The sequence below is a fragment of the Lytechinus variegatus genome, chromosome 7 (genome assembly GCF_018143015.1).
Source record: "Lytechinus variegatus isolate NC3 chromosome 7, Lvar_3.0, whole genome shotgun sequence".
In the NCBI taxonomy this organism is placed as follows: Eukaryota; Metazoa; Echinodermata; class Echinoidea; order Temnopleuroida; family Toxopneustidae; genus Lytechinus; species Lytechinus variegatus.
The window spans coordinates 1832975-1848303 of NC_054746.1; the positions used below are offsets into that span (position 1 = coordinate 1832975).

A 15329-nucleotide genomic window follows, 5' to 3' on the forward strand; every position below is an offset into this window, starting at 1 on the left:
GAAAATTTCATCAAAATCGGATGTAAGATATGAAAGTTATGACATTTCAAAGTTTCGCTTATTTTTAACAAAATAGTTATATGAACGAGCCTGTTACATCCAAATGAGAGAGTTGATGACGTCACTCACTCACTATTTCTTTTGTTTTTTTATTGTTTGAATTATACAATATTTCAATTTTTACGAATTTGATGATTAGGACCTCCTTGCCTGAAGTACAAAATGTTATGGATTTCCACGTGTTCAGGGAGGAATGAAACTTCATTTCACATGACAATGACGAGAAAATCAAAATATTTCATATTTCATACAATAAAATACAAAAGAAATAGTGAGTGAGTGATGTAATTAGTTCCCTCATTTGCATACCGACCGAGATGTGCATATCACTGTTTTGTGAAATGAAGCGAAACTTTAAAATGTCATAACTTTCTTATTTTACATCCGATTTTGATGAAATTCTCAGTGTTATATGCTTGTTGAATTTTTCTCTTTTTATTCAAATCAAATTTTTGTTGGGGTGGACTTGTACCTTTAATAATTATTAGGTGAAACAAATTATGCTATGGTACCTAAAACACATGAATCCTATTTTCAAGGGGTTATTAAATCCTTCACCAAGTTTAATTATGTGCTTGACAGGACAAACAGGAAAGGATTCATGTCTTTCAGTGGCAATGGTGTATTGAGTCAATTTTGAAGGAGCAAGATATGGCAGATCGGGTAAAATGTATTAAAAAGTTGTGAAGCGAGCAAGTAATTTTTTTTATTAAAATATCCAATCTTGTGATTTTGACATAATATTCAGAAAATGATGTCATATTTCACTTTCTATGTTTTCTGATATTTTCCTTTCCACTTTTTTTCCTTGGTCATAATTTTTCATGGGGGGGGGGAGCACCCCGAGCCCCCAACCTCAGTATGCCACTGTCCAAGGCACCATAACCTTTGGAGCACACAATGAAAGAATAAAAAAAAACACTCTCTCATACTTTGGAAGGAATATTCAAAGCTAAAAGAGAACATATTAAAAAGGAACAACAACAGAACTATTCAAGCAAATAAGTAGATTTGGAAATTAATTTTGACCGCATAATTCGAAAATTATGGCAAAGATAGTGAAAAGGTTAAGAGGAAGTCTGCTGATTAGCAAGAAGACCGACCATCATATTTATCATTTCATGCCATTTTGGCGCAAGCCTCCTTTTTTACCCCAGACAAAAACATTCCGTGTTCGCTCAAGCATGAACGAAACTAAATCATTTTAATGGCATTTGAAGGATAAGACTCCAGAGCACGTATTGACACCAAAATATAGTGATAATAATTTGAAACAAAAATTTTATAGACTTTTCAAATCTGTCCCGTTTTTTTTTATACGCACTGTAGTTGTGAGGTTATCTTCGTTATGATATATTGTGTCCTCCTCAAAATCATTATAGGCCCTACTGATAAACATGCACGCCAACCGTCACCGCCACAACCTGCACCACAATAGAATTCGCACCAACAATTGACATTATCACCACCACCACCACAACCACTACTACCACCACCACCACCACCATACAACCAGCTACCACAACCAGGCACCACCACCACAAAGGGCACCACAACAACCACCACCACCACCACCGTATGTCGCGATAACCTCCACATGGGTGCAGGCTTAGATGACCCCAACTTCCCCAAGGTAGAATGTCGGGGTGCGACACCATCTATTTTGGGGCGGATCGAGGGACCTTCATTTTCTATCTGCAACAGTAACCTTTTTTCTCGCACTTGACACTTTCGACATCGCTCTTTACGGTCTCTGAAGACCAGGGGCCGCGGAAGCGGGGGGGGGGGGGCAGCTAGCCCCCACTTTTTTTCCAAAACCGTGCATGGTAAGCCCCCCCCCCCCCTTTTAAAACCGTTTCTCGGCCCCTGGAATATATTAGCATAACATTTTCCCGTAGATGAGGAAAGACGGGGAAACCAAAGCAATTACCAGAAAACATGGATGTCAAATGCTTTTGAAAATTTATGCAACACGATGATTTTTTTTTCAGCGATGTTGAATTATATCGCTCAGTCGTGCACAATTATAAGAATCTGCCGTAGATGGAGATGATTCGGACAGTAATCGAACATGTTGATTGATGACTGTCTGATGATGGTTGCGTAATACATCAGCTCGGCGAAGAAAATGCGCACGGGTGTAGCGGCTAGCTAGCTACCGGTTATGTTTAATCAGTCATTCAAGAGATTACAATGGACTTTCACTTTCGATACAAAGACCTAATACAATAAGCTTAAAATACCAACAAATTTAACAAAGCTCTTAAGACAGGTCAAGGTTAAAGTTGTATGCCAAATAGTTGTTCTGACACGCGCCAGGCAGGGCCAGGCATTCGGTCTGATACATACACCATCCGATAATTTCCCCGAACAGCAAGGCTGTTTATGCTACATACAACACACGACGAGCGGGAATCCTTGGTTTGGTTGAGAAGGTCGCTGAATGTCATTGCGGGATAGTAAAGGAAACCTGTCGCAGAAGGAAACTATTAATTTCGTTTTGTTAGGAGATGAGATTAGGTACATCATAACAGATCTTGTTAAACGGACTGTTGGATTATATACACGTGGATCGAGCTCGAAGAGAGGGACAATACGATACAATTTGCGAAGGATTCAACCGGCGAATTTCAGTGAAAGACTGCATTGTAAAGAAGTTTACCGCTGATGCGAAAAGAAACCCGCACAGATTTCCAGTAATCGAGATACACGTGCGGCGGGGAAGTGTAGCCCTTTTTGCAACAAAACGCCGTCAAATGGTGATAATTGGAGCGGAGTGTCATTGTCAGTGATTTCTTTTAGGGCAGGAGAGCTGAAGCGAAGGGGACAAAATGGGCAAAATATTTAGCAAGAAGAACCAATATGACATGACCAAGAATGGTGGGGCTGCCGTGGACGAGTCGTCGAGTGATAGGAAAAGCGTGAAGGTGACATCAGTATCACAAAAGGAAACCATTGTAGAAACGGGAGGAGAAGAGGTAATTATCATCTTCATGGCTCTGTCGTCGTGACTTGAGTTGTCTTATTGAGTGGAGATAAGTGCATGCACGTGGCCTTGGTTTTTCCATAATATACCCTTTTCACTGAAGTGCTTGTGTTCTTTGCTTGCTTTGCTTGAGTCTGAGAATGCCAGGAGGGTGTGTGAATGTGATGACATTTGACCTACACTACAGTACAGATGTATGAAAGAGTTTATCTGCCACTGGAAGTATGAGGTGTTATTTTTGTATGATCCACATTGGCATGATTGGCCCAGAATTTGATGAATTCTAATTGTTAGACCAAGGAGAGGTCAAATATTTTGTTTTGTACAATATTTATGCTGCAAGTATTTTTTTTATCCAATGGCAGCACCCAGGTTCCACCCCCCAATTTATTGAAGAAAATATTGTAGAATAAATGCCCTCCCCCATGCTATGCCCCCTACATTCTCTTCTGCCCCCACCTTTGAAATCTTCAATTCTGCCACTATTTTGTCTGTAGAGGCAAGATTTAAAGACCTATTTGTAAGTTTTGAATTTGGCCTTTGTTGGTGTCAGTCTGTTTTATTTGAAATTTCAAATCCCAAACATAAAGAAACATGCAATTCGACTGATTAAAAAAAATGCTCAGGGCATATTGGTTGTCTCTCTGCTGGTCCTCCAGGGGGCAGAATATTTTTTAATGGAGCCCCCCATGTTTGCAACTGTTTGAAATAGTTGCTATGTAATTAAATGAATGGATGATCCAGGGGGCCTTATTTTCCGAAAAAGGTTTTCATTACTGATATAAAGCCTGTTTTTTCCTTTTTCAAAAGATATTTGTTGACACCCCTAAAAGAATATAAACGAAAGGTATTTTTTTTTTTTGGGGGGGGGCGTTTCATCAATATTTTTGTCTGACAAGTTGTCAGATCTGACAACTTTCCTGGATTTTGATTGGTTGAGAGGCACTGTTACTATAGTAACTAAATAAAACAGGACTTGTCAGACAAAACGTCTGACAAGTCCTTTCATGAAACGCTCCCCAGGTTTAGGCCGATCCCCCCCTTGGTCCTCCCCATTGATCTAACTCCCTGGATCTACCACCACCATAGGCGGCGGAAGCGGGGGGGACGTGTCCCCCCCTAAATTTGAGGAGGGGGGACGGTCCCCCCCTAAATTTGTTGTTGATGACCTTTTTTTTTTTTTTTTTTCTTTTTTTGCTTGTCAATTTTTTTTACTACGTCTCCCCTAAAATTTTTGGGTGGAGAACCTTTTTTTTTTTTGCTGGTCAAAATTTTTTTGGTTGTCCCCTCCTAAAATTTTTGGCTTCCGCCACCAATGACCACCACTGATCATTATTATATACATACCTAATGCAAACAGGCTTTGATGCTCTGAATTGAGTTAATTAGTATATGTTATATTAGTATTAGTCTATTAGAGCCTATTGTTTTAAAAGGGGGGGGGGGGTTCATAACAATTAAATGGAAAAAGCTATCATTTAAAAAAAATGTATTTTGGATGATTTACTGCCTGAATGGTAATTGCCCAAACTAGTAGTAATTGTCCACATCTCCTGTCTTCCCTCTCTCTCTATAGATCTCTGTCTTGTTCCCTATTTCTCTTTGTCTCTCTCTTTATTTCTTTCCCTCTCTCTCTTTCTGTTTCTCGATTCTCCCCCTTCACAGCCGTTGATAATATATTATAAATAATGTAAATGATGGAGATCCTGAAAATTTCTTCCTTGTATTGGCTGTGCACAGACAACACTTGCCTTCAGGCTTATTGTAAACTGTAAACTGATCTTTTGCCAAAAGTGACATCAATCATTAACTTTTGTGCAATATGTCTATGTATCATATGGTTTTATGAGTAATAGAGAGACAACTGAGTTACCGTATTAGAATTTCATTTCAATCGGGTACCCAAAAATTTTTAAAAATGTAAAATTGCACTTTCAGTTTATCAAAGAAAAAACATTTATTTTAGATCTTTTCCATCATAACCTTGTACAAAACTGATAATCTATTTAAATATCCAAATCATTGTCGAACAGACTGACATTATATCAACAATTTCTTGTTGTGAGATGTCTTACTAGAGACGGTGCTGTCTGACTTGTACAGAACTCGGTCAATTATATTCTGAAAGGTACTCTGTTCAATGTACCAAGTCAAAAATATTTCAAATATCTGGATGTACATCAAGGAGGAGGAGGAGAAAAGGTAATAACTCTGGAGCGGAGAAGGAGCAGTGAAATGAAAGGTAGGCATTCCAAGAGGGGTCAGACCAGTTGATCCCTGACCCCTGCCTAGTTTTATTTCACTACCACAAAATTATCAAATACCACTGTGGTTTTCTTCCTAGGGTGGGTAAAGGAATATTGAGTATGTTGCATCCATGCTTTTCTGAGAAAATACTTATTTTACACTGCACATTTAGTATGAAAATCCACACCCCCTTCAAAATGGGAGATAAAAGGTAAATGACAATGAGTTTATTCACCCTTCGTGAGGGTGGGCGTGGCTAGGTTTGTGGGAATGGAATGAGCTGTAAATGGTTTTCTACAATATGCAGGAGTTATACATTGAGAAGATTAGTTTGTGGCTCCTAAACGATATTCAAAATTAGTTTCTTCGTAAATTTGCTGTTTTTTTTTAAATCAAGAGGCCTATATGTATATATATATACATGTATATACCTATTTATTTATTACAGCATATCAGCACAAATGGGAAATTGAATTTTAAAAATGGATTAAAGGGGAAGTTCACCCTGACAAAAAGTTTATTGTAAAAATAGCAGAAAAAATAATGAAAAATATTGCCGAAGGTTTGGGAAAAATTCATCAAATAATTAAAAAGTTATTAGAGTTTCAATTATTTGATTTGTGACGTCATATGCGTATTATGCGAGCAGCTTTCCTACATAGCGAATGGTAAAAAATCAATGAAATGTCATTTTCTCGGAAAATCGAAAAATGGTTCTCACTGTACCTTTTGTATATCAAATCATTTCACACCCAATCATGAATAGAAAACAAAATTAGGCCATCAGGAACCATGCAAAATTTGAAATACATGCATTTTATATTACATAACACATGGGGCAGCTGCTCGTTTATGACGTCACAAATCCAAAACTTTGAACTCTAATAACTTTCTGACTCTTTAACGGATTTTCCTCAAACCTTCACCAATATATTTTACAATTTTTTCTGCTATTTTAACAACAAAGTTTTCTTCAGGGTGAACTTCCCGTTTAAAACTATCAGGGGAAAGTGAGAGGGGCATTGAGGTGAATTATAGATCATGCAAGGCCATGGATTGTTCAAGATAATAAAACAAAATGAAGATGTATGTCTTTTTCTATTGAGGGAGACCCCTAAACAGTATTCATTATTAACCTTGAATATGCTCATGATTTTTAAAATTCAATATTTTTTAACATTCAAGGTAATTTCATAGTATGTGAAGTTGGTCCTAATAAAATATTGACCTTAATTTTTAGTGCATATCAGCGTTGAAGAGGCAAGGGAAAGAAAGAATAAATGTTTAGACTCAATTTCTTACAATTATGAAATATTAGCATCTACACTGTATGTTAATTAATAATTGTAACCTACATGAATGAGATATTAGATCTTCCTTGTCTATATGTAGATGTTGGCTGTGTACCAAATTTCTTTTAAGCCTACATTATTATAACATAAACATGAAGCTCCTGGGTTGTGGTGAGGTTTGTACTCATTTAAGAATCAAGATGATATTTAGCTTGTATAATATACTGCATTTTTTTTCTTTTAATGTGGAAAGTGGTATAGTACTTAGAGGTCAAGTTGATAGCGGATACAACTTTTAAAGGAAGTTCCATGCTTTCATTTTCTATTGGAAATAAACATGTAGACACAGACCTACTGATTTTATTTGTTAAAAACCCAGGATGTAACTTGTAAGCCATATCAGTAGGGCTTATTTTTTATTTTAGTTTTGGTCTTTTCCTTCAAATATCAATTTCATTTTGTTCACGTCATCTACCAGGATGCCTAGGCCTACATTCTCTCTGTTTTTTTCAATGTCTTCCATTTTCAATTCTTGTTTTTTCTTTCATCCCATTTTCTGATCTTTTTTTCTGTCTTTCTATTTATTTTGTTTATGTATTTATTTTTTTTTATATTGACATCTCAATCCATACCTCTTGCTTGATTGAGTAGTCTGAGAGTAAAAAAAAAGAAAAGAAAAGAAAAAAAACCCAGCTTGTTCCTTTTTTGGTTGACAACAACCTCCACTGTGATGTATGTACCTGGTTCTGATTTATTTCCAGTGCAATGGATGAGCCTTTCATCTTCAGATATAGACAGCAGGTGGCGTCTGTCAAAAGGGAATTGGATATAAATGTTCAGTAGTAAATCAGTAATTATGAAGCCAGCTCACTAGGCCTATATATCCATGGTTTGCGCAATGTATTTTGCTGACTTACTTGTAGACTGTAGTAAAAATGAATAGACCTATTAATATTAAAGTGAGCTTAAAGACATCAGGGGCCAGTAACACAAATCTTAGCAATGATCGTAGAACATTTTTCGACGATTGATTCCATTGGCCACAATGTACAATCAGTCGTAAAAATCAAGCGTACAATTAATTGCAAACCTTTGTGTTACGGGACCCTGATCTGAGTCACTCTTGGTTGTTATTTGATGATGAGGATGCTGAGATTAATAGTGATGGAATATCTGATTCAACCCCCTCCCCTCTTTGATGAAGATTCACATTGCACTCTCCATTTAAACTGTAACGGTTAACCATGGACCTGCTCTGCGCATTAACTGTCTCTATGGCAACTGAAGGAGAGAGATGAAGCTCCCCTTTTGTTTTCTTCACAATAAGATTGACATATAGTTATTTTGAAGATTTAAATCTTGTATTGTAATCTCAACTTGCTCTTGAGACAGGTCTTAATAAAAAAGGGAATGAAAAATAACTTATTTAGGCTCCTATTTTTCTTTTTCTTAAAAATAAAACTTTTTTTTTAGACTGCTTTATATTTCAGAGTCTTCTAGGACTGTTGTAACCTAACCTTCTGAATAGATTTACTTATACCCTTTTCGTAAACCCATCCTCCAATTAGCTGCCTAAGAGTAATGCGGATAATTCAATAAAAATTGCGTTCACAAACTCCGAAAATAATCCGCACTATTTTTACGAGCGCCCGTCCTGAAAAAGGCGGATAATCGTCATGACAACTGGACACGCCCCCTCCGATGCGGTGGTGTTGGAAAAGGGTGACCTTGTGACCTCACCATGGCAATTATCCGCATTATTTGGAAATGCGTTCATAAAGTCAAAATCTGGTCCCGATGCTGCTATCATGCGGATAATAGCAGCATCAAAATAATGCGGATAACTCTGGTCCTCCTCCGATTTTACGACCAAATTATGCTGCTATTAGCCGCATAATTGGGTTTATGAAAGGGGTATAATAGATCCCCCAAATTTCACATTGTTCACATGCGTAATGATAATTTGTTGAATATCATGTCCTATCCTGCAGATCTCCCATGAGCTGTGGCTGTTGTTTAGTAAAAATCCGCTCATGATCTTAATTTTAGATTATTTGCATTCAACGTACAATCTTAAGCTGATATTGGTTGAATAACTTGAATTTACTTGGTTTTTATTTTGTTGAAAATGAAATAAATGAAAGGAAATGAAATGAAATTCAGTTTACAAACTATTAGCAAACTATATACCGATGGGGTTATACTGCAATAGATTTTATATGGCTGGTTTAGACCTGTTTTTTTTTTGTCTTATAAAGTAGGTACATGTACCTGTATGATGTAGACCATACTTCATATGAAGAAGATACGATAAGCTATTACTCAAACATCTGAATCAGCTCTGATTGGCCTGCTTGATATTTGTCCAAGTATGTTATCATCTCTTGATACTCTGCCTTGTAGTACTGTATGTTTGTACTCCCCTTCAGGACAGTGTGTCTGAGTAGATAAGTCAACATAAAATCCCTGCAATTAATTATTTAAAGGTATAAGAGACAGTAAGTGCAGCAGACAATTATTTTGATGAGAAAGTCTTTTAAATCAAGGTTAATTTTCAAAATATTTTCATACATCTAGATCTGGTTCATTAATGTAAACTCATCTTTGTGAAATCATGAAATCTTAGCTCAAAATCAATATTCTAATGATCGCTAACACAGAAAACTAAGCATATAAGGGACAGTGCACTAGTATTGCTTCGAAAAATATGCGATATTTGATGGAATTCTGTGCTTATTATTTTTGCTAATTTTTGCACATTGTCTTTCAGAGCTACATGTATTTGGCACAGAATTTTTATTCATACATACATACAACACTTTGGTGGTAATTTCATTGGATTCTGTTTGAAGTTGAACTCATTTTGAGATCGTTATCACAACTGGTAATTTATCTTTAACATGGACACCAGTTCATCTGTACAGTCAGTCCGCAGCCCGTCCGAAAGTGCTCTATTTTATTCAGCAGTATGCATAGCCGTCCGTGGTTATGCATACGTAATGAGCTGTGAAGACGAACTTTCCGATCGGTGTTTTTTGCTCTTAGAATCGTTTATTCCTCACAAAATTGGTCTTATTTTATAGATAAGGCTTTGAAATTTCTGATCAATTGAATAAAATGGACATTTGACGTATTTTGAAGACCGATATTTAGCTTAGAAAAAAGGATTTTTTTTCAAGAAATATGTGTGAAAAAACGGAGCGTATTTTTGCATAGAAATCACACTTGTGTCAAATTGATATTATAATCAATGTAAAGCGTAGACATTCTTCTTCACGACTAAAAAAAAATTATGAAATTTCATGATGTAGTAAAGTCAGGAACCACAAAAAACCACGGCAATGTCCATCGCAAAATGATTGGAATTGCAGTACAACTGCCGACGCGTTCTGATTGGTCAACAGCGGCGCACAGATTTACAACATTTTATATAGCATTAAAAACCCGGAAGTGGTATGAAAGCGATCTGTGGCGACTTGCGTAGGCACTTTGTTTGAAGTGTGCAGGGACCCTGGTTCGAAACCGACGGAGTGTTTTTTTTTTCGCCGGGGGGGGGAGGGAGGAGGAATAAATCTTGGCTTTTTCTTTAAATCATATTCCTCCCCCGTTCCTACCGAGCTTTATTCTCTTTTTTTTACTTTCATGTTAATTTCTATTTAGGGCTGTATTATTATAATCATGGAGCTATGAATAAATCTTACTTCTTCTAATAATCACTTGATTTTCAGGTTCTTGATTACACTTATTTGGGCAGAGGTGGGAAGGGAAGTGAGTTAAAGGTCAAGTGCACATCAACAAAAAATTCTTTGAATAAATAGAGAAATTTCCCTTTTTTAACACAAAACAGTTATATACACAAAACAATGGTATGCAAATAGAGTTGATTATGTCATTCACATCACATTACTTTCTAAATTTTTGTTGCATTTTATTATATCAATTTTAGCAAATTTGTTATAAAAACTCTTCGAGTCACAATAGGTTATGGAAACTACAAATGTTAATGGAGGAATTAAAATCTCTCAAAATTTGTCAAAGAAAATGAGAAAATCAAAATAAAACATACATGTCATGAACAGGTATCAAACAAAAAAATACACAAGAAATTAGAGTGTGTGTGACATAATCAGTTCTGTAATTTGCACCTTGACCAAGATGAGCATATAATTGTTTAATGAAATTAGGCAAATTTCTAAATGTCAAAATTATAATTTTTTAAATTTTGAATCATAATGTTTATTAAATTTTCTGCAAAACTTTATTTTTCTTTAAATTCAAATTACTTTTTTGTTGGGATGGACCTCTCCTTTACTCTTTGCATGAAATGTAGGGAATGCACATTAATATTTATCCACGAACAAAATTGTCTTAAAGTGTGCAAATCAGTAATTGGACACATGTTCACTTTCCTTTCATCCAGGCCACTCCCTCACATCCACCAGGTTTACAGTCTTACAACAAAAATGATGAATTAATCATAATACCATCACACCATAGCTCCATGATCACACAACATTCACACAGTGCTTCGCAACAAATATTTCACTTCTGTTCACACATGCAATAATTACTGTGGAAAACAAAAACAAAGCGTAACCACATTCGAATACCGTTTAAAAGGACAAATATATTATAACTTTTGAGAAAAAATTGTGAACATACATAAACACTTAACCTTCAGCACATTGGATAACATTAACAGAGTTTCTTGAGAACAAAATATAATTATGGGGCATTGCAAGAAACTTATGTTCAATTGCAAATCAACTACATGTTTGTGTTTAAGCAAAGGACTTACCCTTGATTTTGGAATGTGTGAATGAGTAGAAAGTTTCTTGCAATGCACCATTAGTAATATTAAAACTGTTCTTTGGTTTTAAATTGTGTATTCTTATTTTTGTCAAGCTGTATTCCTGTCAAAGTCAGTATTCTTAGTCCTCTCCAAAACTGTGCTCGAATTTTCTTGTTTCCAATATCGATAAAGATCAATTTTCTGTTGTATCATTATCACTTCAAAATTTGCAAACGAAAATGGCTTTGTCCAAATCAGTCCGACCAGTACATGATGGATCATCTCCCAGAATGAAGTAGCGAGCAGGGACCAGAGTCAGCAAGTGTGCAGATCTGTGTGTAGAAGAGACAAAAAAAAAGAGATAAATAGTCTAAATTACTAAATAATCATTCAAAGTACATGTATGAATTATTTTACATGTAAGAGACTAATACACGTAGTACTGTACTGTCTGCGACAGCCACATTTTTTTCATTTGAACAAAATGGTTTATGAATACTACTGAGTGCGGTAGTACCAAACTTTTTAGTTGACTTTGAATTGTTTATTTTATATAGAGTAGACTGTCTAAAATAATCATCATTTCATTCTTAACCGCAGCCTGTGGCAAAAATCATCATGGGACGTAGGCCTAATTATTATTAAGAAAAAGGTTACCGGTAACTTTTTTAAAACATAAATCAAGAAATATCTCAATCTATAAAAGCTTGATGGAATTCGGAAACCTGATAATCATTAAATAAATTTTAGAAGACATCTACTTATTGAGCTTCGTTTATATTAAGTCTTAATTACAAATAAAAACAGGTCCACCGTCCACAGTCACATAAATAATGCGAGCCATCTGTCATCATTACAGAAGTTTCAACGTATGGGACCAAAGACGAAATCCTACCAACCCGCGACGAGTAAAACGGGTAAAACGTAAATTTCTTGATTTTTAGGGTATCATTTTCTCTAAAATAAAAATATAAGGTGAGTTTGCGTCAAATTGGTTCTGACATATTTTGAACAGTGACTTTTCTTCTTTATAAAAAACCCCGATCGAAACAATTTGGTTATGTAGCAAAGTCAGGAACCAAAAGTGAAATTCCGACTACAAAATCGTAGTTAAAATATTACTAAAATAAGCATCAATTAAACAGGTAAAAATGGTAGGTTGAAAATGTTGAAATATGAAAAATTATATATCAAAATGTAGATGAAGGCCTTGAGAATAACTTACTACAATTCGTTTCGACGTAAACTGAAGTTAGCGACCGGTACAGAGCTATAACTTCAGCCCCTCCAAATCACTGGGAAAATCAAGCCAAATTGATCGCACGTTTTCCTTCGGAGACCGCTAGAGGGCCGCTGAATAAATCTTCGTGAATATGCTCATTATCGTGCGAGCTGCGGTCTGACTGTGTAGGTGTGTACTCTTGGTTTTTGCACAGTGCACACAATGCAGGGTCTGAACTTGGAGACTAGTTTGAGGTTGTGCCCCACACTAACAGAGGGTTTTGAGAATGGAGACTAGTAGTCATGGTTTTATCTGCTTACGTGTAGATTACAATGTAGACTCTGTAGACACCAGTTTCGTGGGTCTTTGTCAGTTCAGATTGAACATAAAAAAGTCTAATATTATCATTGATCTTGGAACTTGAGTTGATAAAACATAAATACATAATAATGATTCATGTGAAAGTGGGAAAAATAAAATAGAGGCTGTTCTCACTACTTTCCTACACCGAAACTAGTTTAACACGTAGTGAGAACGGTGGAAGCAGTCATGGAAGCGATCTTCCAAACCAGTTTGGAAAACCACCTCGCGATGTAGTTTACAAGATCGCTTTGCCTCTTTAAACTGTTTTAACGTAAGTGAGGACACAACCGTTCTTCGGGAAGTGATCTTCGCACATTTTGAGCATGCTACTCTGTAGAATGCCTATGCTGCGGTTTCGGATTTCGCGCCAAACATGTCATCCCACTGAGAGCGTTTCCATAGCAACAAGAGCGCTTTACGTGAAGTGATTTAGAGAACCACTTTTGTGTTATCAAATGGGAATGCTATTGCTAGCAAAGCAATCTTCCAAATCCAATCTGGTTTCCTGAATCGGCTTCCAGTAAACTAGTTTTAGAAAGGGTAATCATAGAACGGCCTCATAGTCATACAGTGTATAAGCCTACATTGTTAAAAGCTGAAAGGAATTAAACAAGCAGTATATATGGTCATCTATATTTGAAATATAATACAATGATTGTCATCATTGTCATGTAGATTGCCAGTTAGGTATTTGTTTGTCTCATGCTGTTGAAACAACCCCCCAAATTTGTTACGGTATATTGTAGCCAATATTTGATGCATAACAATATCTTAAAGTCTTTCCCTTTTGGATCGTGGTTAAAAAATTTTTTTTTGACATTTTGTTTTATACCCTCATTACATCTTTTTAAAATAGTTTTAATGACATTCAGAATTGCTTGTTTCATTTTCAGATAACAAAATACAAAATTATTACAATAATATAATTTGCAAGTGAAATATTGTAGTTATTTAATAGTTTGAAGGAGCAAAATATGATAACACTGACAAAAGTTGCAGTTAAGTTGGAGAAGTAAACCTACTCAGCCAATTCAAAATTCTCAGTCAGAGTCTGAGTTTATGAAACTTTAAATAAATCCAACTTTAACTTTCTTATAATTTTAATTTTCACATTCTGTTCCTCATTTTCTCTCCTTTGAGCGTGTTGAAACGATATAACCCGAATTCACAAAGGTGGTTTTTAAAACCATCGGTTGAACCCATTTTTTATGCAGTGTATATTGAAAAATGTCCAATACTATTTTATTCACGAGTCCACTGTTTGAAGAGTGGACTCATTAATTCAAAACAGTAGACTCATGAATAAAATAGCATACTTAACCACTGCAACAGGCTTCAATTTGGCGCACTGTGACAAAAGCGTGCGTCAGCATTGGACATTTTTTTCAATTCAAACATACACGGTGTATAAGCGTAATTTATACAGGAATTCTGCGTAAACCATGGGCTTAACCGATAGTTTTAAAAACCACCTTTGTGAATTTGGTCCTATAATGTTGCCTGTTCTAGAAATTATACAATAATGGGCTCTGCATGTTCACGAGGTTCCTGCATGCATGGACCTACATGGGCTGTTATTGCATAATGATGTCCTTTGCTTGATAGATAATGAACCGCAGTTATCAAGAATTTGTGTGGCTCTGTTTGTTGACCAGCAGGATCGAGTTAAAGGGAAACGTGGAGTTGGTGTTTGGAAGCTGAACGATGAAAAGAAAGCAAGCAACAAATAAATAGGTTTCACTCAATTTAAATTGAACATACACAAAAATAAAAGCACAAAAGAAATGTCTTAATTTTGATTACGCATTGGAGATAACCCAGTTATTTGCATTAAATATTTCTGCTCATTTTCACTATTTCAGTTTTAACAAAGAAAATTTCATTTAGGGCATACATGTTTGTAATAAACCTTTTACTCAAAATACACCAAGCCATCTGAGAAAAGGTGTTTTACTTTATACAGAGCATAAATTTTTATTTGAGAAGAGACTGCATGGTCCCTTGTTCTGATGCAAACACTCAATTTGCTTAATTCTCAAAACCATGGTATGTACATGTAGTATCTTGAATGATGATGAATACAAGTTACAACTAACATGAAGATATGTAGAATTGTATTTTGGATAAGATAATTGCAACAGACACATGATGAAACTGACCTACATAGACCTGATAAAATAATACATGATCATTATTCATTAATGAAAATGTGTAAATGTATGCATAGATAAGGCTACAATTAATGTGTTGCATGTGCAATGTTATTGACGATCTTTAGCGGTATAGGAGAGTGCTCTGAATAAAATGATCAGATGATTTGCCCCAAAAATTCTTTAAAAAATACCCACTGTAAACAAAAAATGTATT

At 35.7% G+C, this 15329-nt stretch overlaps 1 long non-coding RNA gene across 1 annotated transcript; it reads right to left on the minus strand.

Annotated features, from left to right (window-relative positions):
• Nucleotides 1–11192: 11192 nt before the first annotated feature.
• On the minus strand, nt 11193–12763 carry LOC121417941. Its single transcript, XR_005970401.1, has 2 exons — nt 12603–12763; nt 11193–11709 (listed from the first exon to the last, which is right to left on the minus strand). It is a non-coding gene; the product is annotated as an uncharacterized LOC121417941 (long non-coding RNA).
• Nucleotides 12764–15329: the final 2566 nt, after the last annotated feature.